The 19,701-nt window shown below is 38.0% G+C and overlaps 2 long non-coding RNA genes across 2 annotated transcripts; one reads left to right on the forward strand and one right to left on the reverse strand.

Moving 5' to 3' along the window:
• Positions 1-9,038: 9,038 nt before the first annotated feature.
• LOC109704732 lies at positions 9,039-16,257 on the forward strand. The gene is made up of 3 exons (XR_002214470.1): positions 9,039-9,179; positions 14,967-15,030; positions 16,019-16,257. It is a non-coding gene; the product is annotated as an uncharacterized LOC109704732 (long non-coding RNA).
• A 1,867-nt stretch (positions 16,258-18,124) lies between these two features.
• On the reverse strand, positions 18,125-18,509 carry LOC109704731. The gene is made up of 3 exons (XR_002214469.1): positions 18,438-18,509; positions 18,272-18,340; positions 18,125-18,155 (listed from the first exon to the last, which is right to left on the reverse strand). It is a non-coding gene; the product is annotated as an uncharacterized LOC109704731 (long non-coding RNA).
• Between the last annotated feature and the right edge of the window lie 1,192 nt (positions 18,510-19,701).

The following is a 19,701-nucleotide window of genomic DNA, read 5'->3' on the forward strand; positions in this document are numbered from 1 at the left end:
CGGGGACGGCGGAGGAGGGTTGCAAGAGGTCGAGGGAAAGTCTGGAGTGCAGCCTCGGGCGGCGGCGGCGCGGGGAAGGAGCAGCGGGCTTGCCTCGGACCGAACGGGTCTGCGGCGGCCACGGCTGGCCGAGACGGCGGCGGCGGCCCGCAGCGGCGGCGGGGACCGGTGGGGAGGGATGCTGGGGATCCGGGAATGCGGCGCGGGTGGTCCACGGTGGCGGCGGCGCAGAGGAGAGGCCGCACACAGCTCTCGGCCTGGGCTCGGCTGGGCGGCTGCAGCCGGCCGAGGCGGCGGCGGCGGCACGCTGGGGCGGCGACGACCGGCGGGAAAGGGTGCCCGGGCTCTGTGGACGGCGGCGGGAGAGTTTCCAGGCGGCGGCGGCGCGCTGGTGGCTGCGGCAACCCGGCTCAGCCAGGCTCGGCCTGGGCTGCTGCAGGCGGCTGGAGCGGCTGCGGCGGCGCAGGCGACGGCGGCGGTCGGCGGGGATGCGTTGCCGGAGCACGGTGAAGTCCAGGGGGAGGGTCTGCAGGAGACGCAGCCCCGGGCCTTCACACAACCCGAGAGGAGAGAGGGAGAGAGAAAGAGATGGAGAGGGAGGAAGGTGGTGGCTGCCGCGGTGGTTGGCCGGCCGGGGCTCGGTCGGCAGCGGCCTCACGCGCAGCAGGTGCAGGGGAAGGAGATGAAGGTGGCTGGAGCGACTAGGGTAGCTAGGGTTAGGGTTGAGTGGCTCCAAACCCTAAAGAGACTATATATACAAGGTGCAACATGCAAAAAGGTTCCCCAAACATTCGAATTTCTATCCGAGACCCTCACAGTACGACTAAAACGCATGAACGACCCTCCACGTGCGATCCCTCACGAAACGATACATAAAATATCACGACTTTCGCAAAAATACCGTTTTGCTAACACCGACCTCTCCTCAATCAACGCGCGATCTCCGCAGATCCGTCCGTCAGATTTGCGAACGGATTGCACCAGTGCGATCAGCACGACGGAGACAACAAAGCTGCGATTTCTCTTCGTCTCGATCGACCACGGATTCACGACAAAACCCAACCTTCTTCGAATAGAAGGAAACACACACATAAATACATATAAAACATGTATTTTTGGATTTTCTCGAAATCCGTGCGTCAAAACCAAAATCCGTCAGCGCCATTAGTTCCAGAACAGCTGACCCGGTCGAAACGAGCTATTGGACTGCTATGAACAGAGTCCGGTACGAGCCAGAAGCCAACTTCTCACCGCGGCTTCTCCGGAAAATCGAGTTACTATTCACTTTAAGTGAAACTTGGAAATCGCGTAGAATTTCCGTTTTAACTCGATTTCGCCCGAAACTTGACGAGTGCTTTTGTAATTAAATTACACACAAAAACATCGTCAACTGAGAGTTTAGCTACACTGCAAAAATCTCAGTCCTTACACAACCACCCGAAGGATCTTCGCCGAGCACGTCCACCCATGGTGCATTTCTTTTCCGGAGTACACCGCTCGTGGAGGAGCGACCTCTCACAAGCCGGAACCAATACCTGTGAGTATGATCCCATCCTCAATTTGAGGAGGTATGGCCAACCTGTCACAATTCTCACTGTCTCAATGCTGATGAATGGTTCATACCTATTCATGCACAATTATCAATTGCCAATGTCAAGGTGGTCCTGATGCCACAACAAACATAATGTCACACATAATGTCACTCAGGTTAAACCTTGTTTAACTATTCACTTAGCGATGTCCATCGAGTCACTATTGTCAATGTCGCCTTTGTTTACTACAGTCACGGTCATTTCTTACATTCACATGCATATAGGGTCTTTCGCTATCTTTGTTTACATGGTTCCATATCAATACAATAATCTTACGTAGAAAATTGTTACAACCAACATGTACTGTTCATTACCCTACATGCAAGAACGCTATAGTATCAACATGCTCAAATAAGGGACATAAACATAGAAAGAGATCCGGTGTTTCCGGATAGCACCCCCCACCTTTGTGTGTCACAAGGATACCACGGTTCCAATTCCACAATTTTTGGGCTTGTTCGCCACGAGCTACGACGATCTGTACTATTTCAGCTTGTTTTCTTAATATCTTCGCGCACGCTCGTCATATCGCCGAACCGAGCGCACCGATACGTTTGTAGACCTACCAATTAGGTTAAAATGAGATCAAATCTAAGTTTGAACCTCAAAATCACAAAACCGTAAATATAGGTCCTTCACGATGTCATCTTCTCCAATCAAGCCCCTAACTTGACGAGAAATGGAGAAAAACCACCATAGACATCTCTAAATGCTTCAACTAGAAGCAAAACCCAAAACCTAACTCAAAATCACAAGAACTCACCTTTGGAGTCCAAAGCCTTCCTTCAAAAGCCTTGCCTAGCTTGCTCTTCACCTTGGAGAACTTCTTCTCCAAGCTTTTCTCCTCCAAATCCCCTCTTGGTCCAAGCCCTAGAGAGAGAAAGAGAGAGAGATTAGAAGGATTTTTAGAGAGAGAGAGGGAAGGTTTGTGTTTAAGTGTGAGGGAAATGAGAGCTAACCCTAACCTTAACCCTCACCTCTATATAACCATCTCATGTAACATTTGCACTTAAACCCCTCTCAATTTTATTTTTGCAACCAGCCCTTACTGGGCATTTTCAGGTTCGGGGACCGGTCTCTCCGCTTCAGGGACCGATTCCCGAGAGCTACCCTGCACTCTGCGCAGAAGGGGACCGGTCTCCCCCCGATGAAACCGGTCTCCAGGGACCGGTCTCCCGCCGAAGGACCGGTTCCCGAGAGCTCGATTTCCAGGACTTGGCCGATTTTTCCTTCTGCTCGGCTGACCAACGTTCGGGAACCGGTCTCTCACCCAAGGGACCGGTCCCCGAGAGTAAAATTTTTAGAATTTCTTCTAGAATTGCAGTTTCACTCTCTCGGGTCCCTTTATACTTTATATATAGGCTCCAATTCACTTTTAGCCTATAGTAACTCATTCATTTCCGCGTTCCGCTCATTTCGACAGAACTCGGCACGACTCACGGAGAAGTGATATGTTACACACATACAGCCCAATCCATGGCCCAAAAAAAGAACATTTAGCCCAAAGCCCAGTTTAGCTCATAGGACCCAAATGTTGCTAGCCCAATTTCACCCAAAGCCCATCATAATCAACCTATCTTCTTTAATTAACTAGAGCTTTTGTGGACCTCCCTTATTAATATTTAAATAATTTGTTAGGGTTTTTCTTCTAATAGTTCAAAAAGAACTTATGTGGTTATTTTAGTATATTCTATAAGGTTTTAGTTACATACTGTTTTTTTATTGTACTAATTTTTTTCCTTGACAAACAGATATAAATTTTTGACACTCTATTATAATGGATAAGAGTTGGATCAAAAAAAATAGATGGACATATGAATACTTTGAAGGAGTAAATAATTTTCTTGATTTTGCTTCTCGATTTTGCTTCTTTGTTCACAAAATTAGGTTTTTCTTCTGATTGCCTTGGTTGTTATAATTTGCTTCATATTATGTGAATGAGTTAGAAGAGGAGTATAGCAACCACAAAATCGGGTTGTGATTTTATTATGTGAATGAGTTATAAGTTGCTTCTCTGTTCACAAAATCGGGTTGTGATTGCATTGGTTGTTTATATTCATTGCTGTGTGAATTACTGGAATTTGTTGACATGTGGATGAGTTACAAAAGTTGTTTTTTTTGTTCAGCAATGATTAATACTATGTTTCATGATCTTATTCATATATACATGTCGGTAATCATATGGTCACACCTGTCTGGTTGTTTGGACTCCCATTTATCTACTATTTCTGCTCCTTAGGTTTCTAAGTTGCACTTGTTGAATGTATATGACAACATAGATTGGTCCAGTCAAATGCCTTTTCCCTTTGATCTGCAATATGTATTATATTATTTGTTGGTGAGTTTCGAATAATAAGCTTTAAAAGTAGCTTTTTTCTCCTAATACGTTTAATTTGCAGTTACGTATCTTGCCTTGCTTTTGCTTATCCTTCAGACTAGATTCAGGGGTTCCTTTTATCAAGGAGTGGTGATTCAACTGTAAGTGAGCATAGTACTCGTGTAAAATTAACACAATTTATCTACATGTTTTAGCAAGAATTATAATCTGACCCTTCTTTGTATTTTTCTTGTAGATTCGCTTGTGGAATTTTATTGATGGGATCCTTCTTGATACTTGCAAAATTGGAGCTAAGTAAAGGTCGACTCTTGAGTGTCTTTAGGATGGAAAATATTACTTGCATTGTTTCGGAGAAGAGAGAAAACAATAAGAAATGGATGAGCAGGTTTTAGGTTTCAATAGCAGTAAGTAGAAGTTAATGGTATTTTCCCTTTGAGCCATCTAGTTTTCTTTTTGAAGGCAGGATTGATTAAAGCTGAGGAGAGTAAGCCAGCCGTGACTTATATATGCACATCTCAGGATGGTTCATTAATTGCTGTTACTATTCGAAGGCAAGTTCAATTTGTGAGATATGTAAAATGTCTCCTTATGCGGCTTAAGCTAATAACTTATCAAAGCTGACATTTTACTTTAAATGGGCTTCCCACCTTCCATAGATTAGTGACATTAATTTATTAATTAGTTAAGTAGTATCATTATAATGCATTGAATTTTTTATAATTTTAAATATAAGAAAATCAAATAATTTTTTTAGATCAAAATGGGTCAAGTACATGCTCTGCCTTTATTAAGCCTATGCTTTTTATTTGATTTGTTAAACCTGTGCTTTTTAAATTAAATGTTCACTTAGAAACAAACAGTGCGTGTGTTGATGAACTCTAAATAGTTGAAAAGGCTTTTGTTTATCCCTCCATCATTAATCTTTTGTTAAACAATAATATTGCAAGTCGGAGCAGTCAAATGCTTCATATTTGTGAGCAACGAGAAGAAGCTGATGTTTTTAATTTAAGTAAATTCTTGATATATAAACTATTACATGTTACTGCCTTAATAGGCCAGTCCTGGGAGGTAAATGCAAATTGGCATTGAATGTATTGTAGAAATATGTAATCTAGTTCTTTATTTTTTAGAATTGAAACCACCAACTGTCCATGTATCGATATAGAGATATGCTTGTGCTCAGCATGCTGTGTCGTATAATAAGTTTGTTTATTTTATCACGTAATCTGGTTCTTACTGTTGTCTGATAGTTTGGCATTTTTATTAATTTCCTAGGTAACTTTTGTATTACTAAGTTTGTTATTCATTAACTTCCCAGATAAATTTTGCATTTTTAGAGTCTAGCACTTGAGAACTATTCCTGCTGATTTAATATTTTATAATACTATCCAGTACTACTGAATATTTCGCCCCTTTATAGCTCGTGCGGCCACAAAAGGTGGTTCTTATATATCCATACATTTACTTTTAGAACCAGTTTATTTTATTTAGTTAGATTTCTAAATTCTTCTATAGTAGCAAGCTTGTTGAGTAGCAGGCCCTTTAATAGATGAAATTTAATTTTCGATGCTTCCATTTTTTGCTATATGTTACCTAAGATGGAGCTTATACTTTCCAATGTTTGTATAGCTTATATGTTTCAATTTCTTTTGTTTCAGATTGAAGCAATAAGCGGGATTTAATGTTCTACATTTCAAGAACGTTCAGCTGGAGCTTTTCACTCTCCATTTTCTTAGCTTTCTAACATTTCGAGTTCAAATAAATTTTCTTTTACATTGATTTTTATTAGAATATAAAAAATTATTTCGTTATATTTTGTCATTGCTACAGATCATGATTTTACCATCTTGTAATTTTGTTACAAACATTTTCACTATTTGTTATAGACTTCTCTATTGCAATTTAGTAATATAACTCTCATTCTTTTGGATATTAAAAATAGTTAATTTTCAACCAAATATCAAATGAAAAAGACCTATTGTAATTTGTTGATATTAGTATTTTTTTTTTATATTAGTTTTAAATTGCCAACGGTCAAAAACTGTCGCTACATATACTTTACGCTAGTGATTTTTTTGTAGAAGTACCGACAGTTTATAAAATGTTGCTAGAGATTATCTTCTCCAATGGTTAATAAAAGTGCTGGGAAAGGGTAATAGCAGCAAGGATATAGTAACGGTCATCTATATATACTTTTACCAGCACTTTTAGAACTGCTAGAGCAAATATTACCAGCGGTTTTTATAATCTTTTCCAACAGTTTTGGCTGCTGGTGTATACCTATATTGTTGTAGTGTATTACCCTATTTATAGATCGTCCCTTGATCAGTTATTGCTCTTACACGATCGGCCATTATCTCCTAATATCCCGGACCACCTCCAGCTGATCGGAACCGCATGCAACTGCTTGCGGTTACTGTAACATCCTTCAATTGGCGCGACGGTTTTCTTTAAAACATTTCTGGTGCTCCTGGTGCACGGCCAGATTGATGCCTTTGAAGGGAATACCGGCGTACCACCTGTCCGCGCCTAATTGACTCAACAACTCCTATCATCATTTTNCTTTTACTTCCGCTTTTCTCGTAGACGCCTTATATGTGTAGACATATGGCGGGTCTGGGCACGCTACCGGGAGGGCCTCCGCCGGTCCCGGGGCGTGACAGAGGTCGTGTATCTTGCATTAATGAAAACCGGTAATACTACATATTATGTAAAATGACAATTTTACCCTGTAACTCTCGAAACCCTTTCAATACGTTATTATTTTAAAAAAATTAATTTACAATTTTGAATTGTCAACTTTTAATTTTTAATTTTTAATTTTTAATTTTCAAATTTTAATTTTTTAATTTTTAATTTTTAATTTTTAAATTTCAAATTTAAATTTGTATTTTAAATTCTGAATTTTAAATTTAGATTTTAATTTTTTATATAAATATATATTTATATTTATATTTTAGATTTTTTAGGAATTTCAAATTTATATTTAAATTAAAATATTAAATTTATATTTTTGTCAATTTAAAATTAAAAATTTTAAAAATTAAATTATTTAAAATAAAATTTGGTAAAAAAATATTGTTTGTAAACAGTAAAAAAATGTTTACGAAATATAACTAAGGGCAATTTTGAAATAGACTATATCTTATTGTCTAGATTACTAAATTTTACCGACAGAACCAAACATAGTAACATTATAAATACTACAATCCGGTATTATATTACTGTATTAAACCAAACGCACTAATGCAGCATCAGTAGTAATCTCATGTAGAAATCCAAGATGCCTGGATATATCGAAATACTCTGTAATATAACATAACTCAAACCAAACGCACCATTAGATTAATCCCTTTGATCATTTCTGACCTTTAGATTAATATTATCACCCTAAGGGACCACTCAACCCTAACAGGGACCATTGTCATCCCGATCCTACAATTCTTGATTCAAGGGTTAAAAAGTGACCATATAATTTCGAAAGCATAGTAGCTCTACACTCGTTCGAATAATAATATATATTAATATGCACAAATGAATATAAATAAAATTAACAACAATACAATAAAAATTTCACATTTATGTTCAAATTTTTATCTACCTATATTGGATAGAATAAAATTCAAAATTTAACAAATGTAAATATAATTTTTATATACAACTCATAACAATATAAACGAATAGCACAAACAACCATCTTATTTTTACATAAGTATATATTATTTTCCATGGGAAAAAAAATCAAATTTCTTCTTTTCTCCCCCACAAGTAGCAATTTAGTCGCCTTGATCTTCCCAAGAAAAAAACAATTAAGCACTTTTTATCTCCCTACACGAGGTAGTAACTAACAATTTAGAAATTTTTTTTCAGAAATCTCAAAACATGAAAATGTAATCTTGAAATAGATAAATGAAATGTTAAAAATGAATAATGTAATTTATTTTATTAATATAAAATTTTATTTTGTTAATACAATGTCACGTCCGGGTACCAGTGGAAGCATATCCGGTACGTGCACAGACCCGCCATACACCTGCAGTATATAAGGCGTCTACAAGAAACAAGTCGATAGGAAGAAGCATAGTAAAATCCTATCCTGATATCAGAGCAAAGTACAAGTCGATATACTATCAGCAAAAGAACAAAGAGTGTACAATCCAAAATCTCGACTAAAAGAAAAAGTATCAAAACCATAGTGATTGTCCACAGGGTACATATACAACCCGAGATATACAAAAGAATATGTACAATGGTGGTCTCTCTATACATAGGGACATCACCCTCGGCCGTAGCCCGAGTAGCAAGGTGATCGACTAGCATGCTCCTAGCAATGTCTAGCTAGACGCGACTCCCTTGCCACGATCCCTAGCCTCACTACAAAAAATTCAATATTTTGTGGAGACTTTTTTGTGGCCAACTAAATATCTTCATTAAAGGTAAACTTTTTGTGGGGATTTTTATTTTTTTCCCGCAAATTTTGTTTGCGAATATTTAAAATTGAAATAGCGGCGATTTCTCAAAAATCGCAGTAAATACGTTAGCCATCTATGTAGAAATATAAAAAATTATCATAAAATGTATAGATTATTTATTGTGGCGATTATGTTTTGTCACAATAGAGCATTTGTCATATTTTTTAGAAAATATAAATATTATCGGTATTTATGTGTGGCGATTTCTGATGTATGGCCACAAAATAAGTTTTTTTTTATGACAAAAGTTGTAATTTCGCCAGAAAAAGTAATAAAAATTTTTCTTGCCAATATTTTTCCCTGCTATTGATTACCGCGCCATTTTTTTCGTCTGGCGCCAAAGAGTCCCAAATATTTAGCGAGGAAATGTATATCTTCGTCGCAAAAGGTTCTTTTTTTTTTATAAAACTTTTTTTAATTTTGTTAGAAAAATCTAATATGTTGCTATGCTAAAGTGAACGAAACCCTTTCCCCCACTTTCACCCAAACCCTTTCGCCCATCGCACGTATGCCGCCGCGACCTCCGCGACCTCCGCACGTTGGCCGCTCCTCCCTAGTCGCGACCTCCGCACGCCGCGACCTCCACCCCGGCCGGTGAAGCATCGTGTCGCGACTATCGCCGCGGTCGACGAAGCCCTAGTGGGAACCTTCGGACGAGGTGGGCCGCAGCTGCGTCGAGGCCGAGCTCGCCGAGGCCCTGCAGACCCTCGAGCCCCAGAAGAAGGACACTATCCACGCCCTCGACTCCCAGATCGTCACCCTTAGCCAATTTGCACGGTACGTTTATGCACCGGCATTTATCCAATCCTCATGAATGGGTGGAAAAGGTTACCGCAGACTTAGATCTCCCGTCCACTGCTCCTCATAGGGCAAAGAGTATAGCCCAAAATATATAAACAAACAGCCAAATAAATTAATAAAGATTCCCTAGCTTGTTTTATTTTATTTGTTACTCTACAGGCTTGTTCTCAAAAAATTACAATACATTTTAATCAGTTAATTCTCAATGTATCTCTATGCGTGTTTGATTTTAATTTCACATCCCTCTTGTGGTTTAGCAAGTGAGATTAACACTCTTTAAAAAGCAGTGTATATATTTCCGGCTTTGTTCCTCTATAAAGAATATTAGGCTAAAGAACGCTATTATTTCAAAATATGTGGCTGAAGAATAAAAGCACGTGCTAATCCAATCTCTGTGCTAGTTTAAACGTCCTCCACTCCACAAAAGCAGCTGTTTGATCTGTAGCAGGGTTAGCAGTGCATCAATATCTGTAGTTTATATCGTGTTTTCCTCTATTTTGTATGTATGCAAAGTGGCTTTGTCGTTGGGCTTAGTAACCGTTCAATTAACTGGTACATACGTGGCAGTGTGATGGGCTCCAAATAAGATCATGACAGGTTTAAGTTTTCCGACCTCGTCGTAGAGGACATGATTGTGAATCACTGGTGGTGAATCACATGTATATCCGTCTCTTTAGGCTAGGAATCTTTGAAGAATAGATAGCCAATTTCTGGTCCTTAGACCAACTCTTTATCTTTAGAACTTACACTAAACTCGTTGTTGGAACCTACCAGCCCTATCTTAGAGACTTTGGGTTACAATGTAGTTAATATAGTTTCCGCCTCTTGTTTTGGTTTTGCCTTTTCTTTTCTGTATTCTAGTCAATGTAGTGTATGGTATTCTACCCAATTTTTTGTAATCTCTACTACGATTAACTCATTCGAGATACACTGATCATAATGCACTGCTTCTTCATGCTAGTCGGTTGATATTGAAGCGTCCGGAGATTTTTAGCTATCGTCGTATTTACAGCACTTTATTATTTCTTTTAATGTTTATTTAATGATATTTCAATGTTCAGAGTATTTATGAGTCCGAATTTAAACTTCAAAAAAAGGTGTCTAAGTTTCTAAACTTGCGAAATCTGTAAATGTATGTTCTCTGCAATTTGTGGAAACACATTTCCTCTTTTCTTTTGTCTATAAATTTCTCGAATTGAAGGTTTCGTTTTTTTATTTTTTTCCTGATAGTGTCTAGTAACTATTCTGGAGAGGGAAAAGGAAATGGACAACTTTACTCTTGATGTACTGATTTTTTTTTTTTTTGGCTAAAAGGTCTTCTGATTAATCATGATCCTAAAATTGAGGCAAACTTTGACAGGAAAATGATTTTGCAAACCAATCGAATGCAGAGGAACAGTAATTCGAGAACGAGATTTAGGAGATTAATACACAAATGAGTTTATTTTCATGGACTAATATATGAATTAAAGTGTCTAGTAAAAATCTTTGAGATGGAGCTTTAAGAACATTTTGTCAACAGCTTGATTTTTTTTGTAAATTCCACACATTTTCTGTGACGCACTGGACCTTTGCAAATTGTGAGGTTCGAGTGTTTGGACAGTGTCCCGAGTTTTTCCAGACTTTCTGGTGGGTCGTTGACAGTGTTCCGACCTATGGCTCGCATCCCGAGAATTGTAGTATTTTTTATGTAGCGCTAAGGTCACTAAAGAGTTGGACTTAGGCTACCCTCGGATTGCATTTTGCACAAAGTGTACCGGTACACTCTTGATGGCTGTACCGGTACACACTTTGTACCGGTACACTCTTGATGGTTGTACCGGTACACTTGTGGCAAATTGCAAACCCGAGCCTCGGATTTGCATTTTCGTAGGATGTGTACCGGTACACTTTCCCGTGTACCGGTACACTTTGGCAGAATCTGAGCAGTTTGAACTGCAGCGGTTTTTTCGCAATTGTGGCATCTCTATTAGTACCCCCACGCCCTTAGGGCTTTCTCCTGAGCTTGCCACAGCAAGGATAGAGGTAAGGGAGCTCTCCTTGTTTCTCCTTTGGATTTCTTTGGATTTTGGTGGGATTTAAAGAGATTAAAGCTTCTCTTTTGCTTGTTAGAGGCATTTCCACCATTGTTGAGGCTTGGAGCTTGGGTTTGGAGCAAAGTTGAGGGAAGATCTTGGGATTTCAAGAGTTTAGAGCTTAGATTGAAGCTTCTAAGAGGTAACCCACTTATTCTCTCCCTTTAGATTGGATTTTTATTGATGGATTCAAGATGAAACCCTAGTTTTGAGACTTAGGGCTTGTTTTTGGGCTTTTTGAACCTAGGGCTTTTGAGGCTTGATTGGTTGGTTTAGAACCTTCCTAGGGCTTGGATTGGAAGGGTTCTAGCTCTCTTTTGGAGCTTAGGAGAAGATTTCTACTCTTGAGGTGAGTTTTGGCCCTTTTGCTTCTAGGTTAAAGATTGAGCTTATTGCTCTTCGTATCGATTGGATGACACCATTTTTGATGTTCCTAGGGTGCTAGAAAGCTTGTGGAAATCTCCGTTCGGCGAAACGAAAGTTTCGATTTTGGTGGGTTTGACCTAGCCTTTGATATGAGAAAATCTCATATTTGGTGATAAGTGCTTCGTGTACTAATAACTCATGCATTTTCATATTGAATGTATTTATTATGAATTTTAGAGTGCTTAAAATGCCCATGCTATATGTAATGAAATTTGGACCTCTATGTAGTAGAGAGTTGCTTGAGAGAGAGTTGGTTGCATTTAGCATTCTGTATGAGTTTTGGTTTCATGTTTCTATAGAGTAAATGAGCTATGATTCATGCGTTTAAACATAAGTTTAATTGAGACATGAAAGATGACAATTGCTATATATATAGGCATCGAACTTGATATCATGTGAATTAGAGAGCTAATGTCATCAAGCGGCATTGAGCTCAGGACATGTGTGAACCTAGTGGATAGGGCCATTGAGGGATTTGGAAAACATGTTGAACATCAAATTGCCTAAGTGTCATCAAGGGGCACTAGGCGTAGCAAATGCTAAAACTTCACATTGTGACTTAGACTAGATCTTCGGGATGCTAGTTATGATACCATGTTAGAGACATGAGGATTGGATATTTGAGACTTGGACTATGCTTGCTTGCCATTTGTGCTCATTCGCACATGCTTGTGAGGGTCGCTCCCTACAAGCCGGCACTCCGGAGTTAGCCTACGCGACTTTTGTTCGCTCGTGCGGTATTGAGAAGCCTACGGGGTCGAGTGGGACAGACACATTCCAAGAGTAGGGATGTCGGGCTACCACAGGCACTTAGGCGGCACAAGCTGGACTACCTTTGGTAGGTCCTTAATTGGAAATGGAAATCGACACGGTGTTGAATATGAACAATCACTACTAGATAGGATTAGTAGTTGGATTACTTGGACACGCTTATGATATAGCATTGGTACATTTAGTATACTTGCCGGTTTCATTATTGCATCGTAGTATACTCGGTTGTTTGGATAGAGTTTACCCTTATGCATTGACATATTGCATCGTGAGGTTTACTTGTTTATTATGTTGAGACATATTAGTATGCATTGGACATATTATCTTATGATAGCGTAGATGTACATCACCATGGCATCATGCTTACTTGAGACATATAGGTTAGCACTTCAATTATGCTTTCTTACTGTTGTTACTGTTATCCTTATTGTTGTTTATTATACTTACTCCTTTTCTTTTGGGGCCTAGTGGTGCGATGAGCTGAGGTCAGTAATTGCCCACTGGGAACTATAAATTATAGTTCTCATGCCCTCTTTTTCTCAATGTTTTACAGAGCCTTCCACTCAAGGTGAGGCCAGGGATCGCGGGAAGGGAGTTGCTTCGAGCTAGCTTCCTTCGAGGACGAGTTGCTAGGCGGTCTACCTCTCGATTTTTATTTCTTTTTGCGAAAGGTTGAGAGTTCTACCAGTGTACTAGAGACCACCGTTTTTGTACTTTTGAGACGGATATTGTACTACTCATGAATTCTTTTATTGTCTAGCTTTACTTCTTTACCTTGGTGTAGATGTTAGAACTTTACTCGCTCTGATATCATTAGCTGCTCATTATTTCACTTCTTCTATTTGTTCTATTACTTGCTTTTACTTCCGCTTTTATTGTAGACGCCTTATATGTGTAGACATATGGCGGGTCTGGGCACGCTACCGGGAGGGCCTCCGCCTGTCCCGGGGCGTGACATTTTCAATAGTTTTAACAATCTCATTGCGCCCTTTCTCAATTACTTACTGCAATAGGGAAAAAAAAATCTTATATAAGGAATGAATTTGATAGAGAATGATTCAGAAATAATTTGATATGAAATTCTTCATGTTAATATATAGCAAATCTTCTTTTCTTTTCTTTTTTTGTTTTTCCTGCTTTGAAGCTATTTTTATTCTATTTTGCTGGCATGCAACTTCTGTTAGGCAGCAGCTCGAGGAGTAGCAGCTCGAGGAGCAGAGGGCGTCGATCGCCGCGGTCGACGAAGCCCTAGCGGCGGAGCCCGCGAACGCCTAGCTCCTCGCGGTATGTTCCTCATCCCTCCTGAAATTCTAGGGTTTGATCATTCCTTTCCTTGGATTGCAATCATAGATTGGTTTTCTCTTCAATCTGTTCGGGAATGGCGTGGCTGATCAAAGATTTGGGCACACTTGTGTGTACTATGATTAGATTTGGGGCGCGATTGGCACTGATGATGTAGGGTTTAGTTTTAAGAGATGAATTGCTATTTGAGTAGTTTGATAAGCAGAGATATTGTACTGTTAATCCCAAAATAACTTCTCTATGCATCAGAACCACTTTATTTGTGCTTCCCACTATAGTAGAAGGTCTAAACTTTTCTGTTTTTCCAATGCTCTTAATCAGATGCAAGAAATGGAAATTTTGTCATTTGATTCTACACTTTCCTCTATTATGAAGGAACTTAGGATTCTTATGTGATTGAAGTTTTGAAGGAAAAATGATGTTAAAAGAATAATAATTAATATCAATTTAGCGATATGGGCCTAAATCCTTTCTCTATTTTGAATTTATATGTCTATTTGAATTTAAATAAGTGATATTTTGCGATGATCTGTACAAGTTATTAGCTTAATTTAGAATTCGGTATGTAATTACTAAGAAGGGAAGGAGTGCAGGCGAATTAAGCAAGCGACCGATAGCATAAATCTCACTTAGGACAATTAATTGGACATATCCATCATACTTAGGAGCAGATTACTATGAATATTTGTTGTGCTAGCTCAATTGAGCATTGACTTTTTCTTAGCTTTATCCAGTTATATCCTAATTGAGTATACTTTTGTATTGGATGTACTTATTAGCTTAATGTGGCATGTGACATGCACTTAAACATTAATGCTATTACATATCTAAGTTTCCTGAATGAGACCAAATAACAGTTTATTATGTGTTTTAGACTAAATAAGGGCTCACTCATATATGATTTAAACCATATTGTTGCTAGATGATCAATTAGTTGTTTTTAATTAGGACAATGCTATTTATCCTTTAAAAATTCATAAAGTTTTGAAATATACAGTTTTTTTAAATTTGAATTATTGTTGAAAATTTCTATTTCCTTCTTGTGTTCATAAGATTATATAAAAGTTCCAACTGAGACTAATAAATTGGATTCTAAGTAAAATATATATTTGATTATATATTTTCTGTATTTGTTCTGTACTTTTTTTAACATTATTTTATAAGAGTTTTAACTACTTTTCGATTATAGGAACTAACAATCGACACTCAAATTTGACTCGGTTTGCAACCAAACTAAAGTTCAACCTAACTTGGTAAATTTTTCCCTTTCCTTTTCCCTTTATTTTCTTGTATTTATCTTATTTTGATTGTGTTTTTGTTTTGTATCTTCATATCTATATCAGTTAGGTTCATTTATACATGATACAATCATATTGATCTATTTGTTTGTTTGTTGTCTATGCAGAATTTAACTTTTATTTTTTTCTTTTATTGGTGGTTTATTATATCATTTCATATATTTTGCATCCTACTATATTNCTTTTATTTTTTTCTTTTATTGGTGGTTTATTATATCATTTCATATATTTTGCATCCTACTATTTGATCTTATGTAAAGTGAATAAAATTCTAGTTATTATGTAAAGTATTAGTTAATATTATTTTCTTTTTTTTTATTTGAAATGCAGCATATAAATTTCTATTTGTGCCTTTGCTTTCTTGCTCTTGTATTAATTGGATAAGGCAAAGTTTATAGGAGTTTCGTCCCTAAGCTCAACTTCTTTTGTGCGGTAGTCGGTTCATTGACCATCGCTGTCATGATGCTTATGCTTGTTTCTTCTCTTTATCAATAACTTTTATGATTTTTTTTTAAGTTATTTAATCAAAATATTTCATCCGTAGGCCCCCACACCAAAAACCCATTAATACATATACTATTTTGATCCCCAAGAAACCTGGGGCATGAGCCCTTTTTGTTAAAGCACAAGCTGGGATCAAACTCCCAACATCTAGGACGGCAACCTTGTTAACAACTACTAGGCTAGGCCAACTGTTAACTAATTCATGATTCGTTGCAGAGTTTTCTCCTAAATAGGCCATTTACTTAGTGCCTATAACCAAACACTCAAACAGTTGATGTTGATTGGTGTTATAGATTGTTGATGTTGATTTGTTTTACATATGACTCTATATGACTTAATACTTTACAATTGCTTTGTGTATTCTTTTTATTTATAAGTCATTATGGGTCATATTTTAGTATTTGAAAGCAATACTAAGTAAATTTTTTTAATTGTACAGGAATACGCAAGACCAATCGACTTTTGGAGAATATTTTAATTGTGCAGGAATAGGCAAGACAAAGCGACTTTTGCAGGATTAAGTTTCTTCGGGTCCATTTATTTTTGTTTAGAGATTTCGAAATAGGCATGACTAGAAAACTGCTTATTTTAAAGATGCATATGACATCGATCTTTATGTTTTAAAAGTTATTACTTGATGTGAATTTGTTATGACGTATATTTGATCTTGTAGTTGCTAGAGAAATGTTTTGTATAGACTGTTATATTTTGGATATGTACAATGCATCTTACATGTATGGTTTAAAATCTGGCTAATACAAGTTATGTTCTTTTGTATTTTCTTGTTATTTATATAATGCTCTTGTATAAAAAGTCTAATGTTTAATTCAATGTATCTTATAACACATACTTTTTGTGAGGAATTTGAGAAAATGGCTACAAAAGATCGACATTAACACATTGCCACAGTACTAATAACTTTTTGTGATAAAATATAAAGTTTGGACACAAATATGCACCATTTTGTTACGATTTTTTTAAGATTCCTCACAAAAAGTCATTTAACTATTAAAAAATAATACTTATATTTTAATGCAGAATTATTGTGGACATAAATGATATGAAATACTGTTGTGACGATCTAAATGGCTACAAAAGTTTAAAATATTTTATGGCGATTTATTTTCTCCGTTAATAACTGTTATTTTACAATATGTAAAATAGTATCTGTGACGAACATTTTCGTCACAAATAACAACTTATTTTGTGGCGAAAGTTATTTCCTCACAATAATTACTGTTTTTTACAATATGTGGAACAGTATCTGTGACGAACATTTTCGTCACAAATAATAAATTGTTTTGTGGCGAAAGTTTTTTCCTCACAATAATTTTTAACAGCAGGGTTATTATGGCGACGCTGTGGCGGAATAAATTTGGCCACAAAAATATTTTTGTGGCGAAACATGGACTTTTTGTGGCGAAAATTTGCTCAACAAAACAATAGTTTTCTTGTAGTGCCTCTCCTGTAGATGGCTCTGTAAAAAACATCAATAAAAAGGGCGTGAGAACTATTAACAATAGTTTCCAGTGGGTAAGCCGCCAGCCTCGGCGAATTACACCACTAGGCTCATGATGTACTAAATGAAAGCGAAAGCAGTAATTGCATGACATATAATTATGCAATGTTAACCGGTAATGGGCATGTAACCAACATGTAATCATAGTCTCAACAGTAATGTATCAACTGAATAATAGAAGCATAGCAACTATGATAAGCATGAACATAATCATAAATGTGTAAGTAACTACTGTACACTGTAACTGGTAATCATTCATTACGGTCCACTTTTCTTTAGTACTTTCCTTTCATTCACAGGGATCTACTCAAGGTAGTCCGGCTTGCGCCACACCTAATGGCCCTGTGGTAGTGTACACTCCCCACGGCAATCCACTTCGGCACCCAATCCCGCACGGGCGAGCAACTGTCACGTAGGCCAACTCCGGAGTGCCGGCTTGTAGGGAGCGACCCTCAGAAGCGTGTGCGAATGAGCACGATGGCAAGCAAGCAAATCTAAAGCTCAATATGTCTCAATCATCACTTTCCAACTTGCATTGTTCTAACTCTCGATCCTTTGATCGGAATCTCAATATAACAAGTATTGATAATAGCTAGTATCCACTAGATTAATAAACATGCAAGAGTAATGCTAATTTTCATATGGCATTAGAATCTTTTCACGATCATGGCACTATAAACATAATCATAAGCATGTCATCATTCTCTACTTTAGAGTCAAGAAAGTATCATAAGGATGTCACAGTTTTCTATTTTCTAGAAACATGATAACTTGCCCATTAATCACTAAACTAAATTAAACATGTATATAAAAACTTATATGCATGAGCGTTCTCTACTCCATAGAGATTTTAATTCAATTATATATCAACACTATAATAGAGTGACTCGTCTCAAGTTCTATATCAATCACAAAAGCATACAACTGTATCAATTCTATAATACATATAGAACATAGGGGAGCTCCACTTGCTCTGGTTAGGTCAAACCCACCTATTACTAAGAGCAATTCAATTGTAAGAAGTCCCAAAACTCAGCTCCACTAGGCCCCAATCTAGCTGAAAACAAAACACGAAAGTCGCACCGAAGCGATCACTTCGATTCTAAGTTCGGCAAAAATTCTCAATTAATACGAAGTAGAAGCTTAATTCCCTGTTTTGGCTCAGTTCATTACCTCACGTTCAGCTTCCGGAAGGCCCTCCAATGCCAAACGAAGGTGGTCCAAAGGTCAAATATCCTCTCGCTGTGAACAATACCGAAACGGCGTCAAAATGCTTGTATATGAGCTTATATAGTTCAATTCTTGCGAAATTGAATTTCTAACAGAAGTTCCTGCTTACCCTGGGTTAGAGCAGCTTTCAAACCAGCTTCTAAAAGTACAAATTCAGCTCAACGAAGCTCAAAGACCTGCTACGAAGAAATAATCCCCAACTTGCATCAATTCGCTCAAACAATTGCATTTCGTTCCAATTTAGCTTCATAAATGGCTAATTATTCCAATTAAGCTTCAAAGTAGCTTATCCCTGGTCTAAGAAGGTTAATTCACAGCTAATTCATTCATCTTTAATTGCTGAAATCTCAGTTTAAAGCAGTTGGAAGCAAAACCTGAAATCAATACCCAAATCGACTAATAGAACGCCGATAACGGAAAAATCGAGTTGCTTACCTTCTCAAGCTTCCAACCAGCACTTCACTGGTTCAGAGCTGCAAAAAGCTCTCCAAAATACTCTCTCACACATCCACGTGAGCTCTGTGACACCCGCAACCAGCGAAGATCGAGCGAGGCGACGAAAACGAGCGAAATCGTCGAATCCTTGTAGAGAGAGAAAGATCCTAGAGAGAGAGAGAGAGAAAGGTGCAGGGCAGCTCCCCTGAGCTCTAGCACACTCCAGCAAGCATCCCTGGTCGTGCTGGACTGAAATAGATAAGAACAAGAGGTGAAAAGACCAAGATAACCCTGCTGTCCCACAGCAGCTGACTCTGCTGCTTGCTGTACCGGTACAGCATTATGCTTGTACCGGTACACCAATGCAGAAAATGCCAATTTCGCAATTTCAATGCACTTTCTCACTTCTAGCTTTCCAATCATCCTCTAACTTGATCAAAAACTTGTCAAAGCCTTTTAGAATATGTATGATAGATCCACATATCGTTCCTCACACTCGAATTTCGCAATTTGCAAAAATTCAGTGTATTACATTCATCCCTCCTAGAAAGAAGTTTCGTCCGTGAAACTTGCAATCACTTACCTTAAGATTCCGTCAAGAAAAGATAGGGGTAGTGTTCTTGCATTGCACTCTCCAGTTTCCAAGTGGCTTCCCGTTCATCATGATTGCTCCAAAATATCTTCACGTAAGGTATTTTGCGATTTCGAAGCCGTTTTACTTCACGGGCTAAGATACTCACGGGATGTTCTTCAAAACTCAAATCTTCTCGCAAATCCACTGGGGCACTCTCAAGTATGTGGGTTGGATCAAAAATATACTTTCGAAGTGTCGATACATAAAACACATTGTGTACTCTTGATAGGCTCGGCGGCAAAGCAAGCCGATATGCTACGGGGCCTATCCGCTCCAACACCTCGTAGGGTCCAATAAATCGAGG

Source organism: Ananas comosus, unplaced genomic scaffold, assembly GCF_001540865.1.
Source record: "Ananas comosus cultivar F153 unplaced genomic scaffold, ASM154086v1, whole genome shotgun sequence".
Lineage (NCBI taxonomy): Eukaryota > Viridiplantae > Streptophyta > Magnoliopsida > Poales > Bromeliaceae > Ananas > Ananas comosus.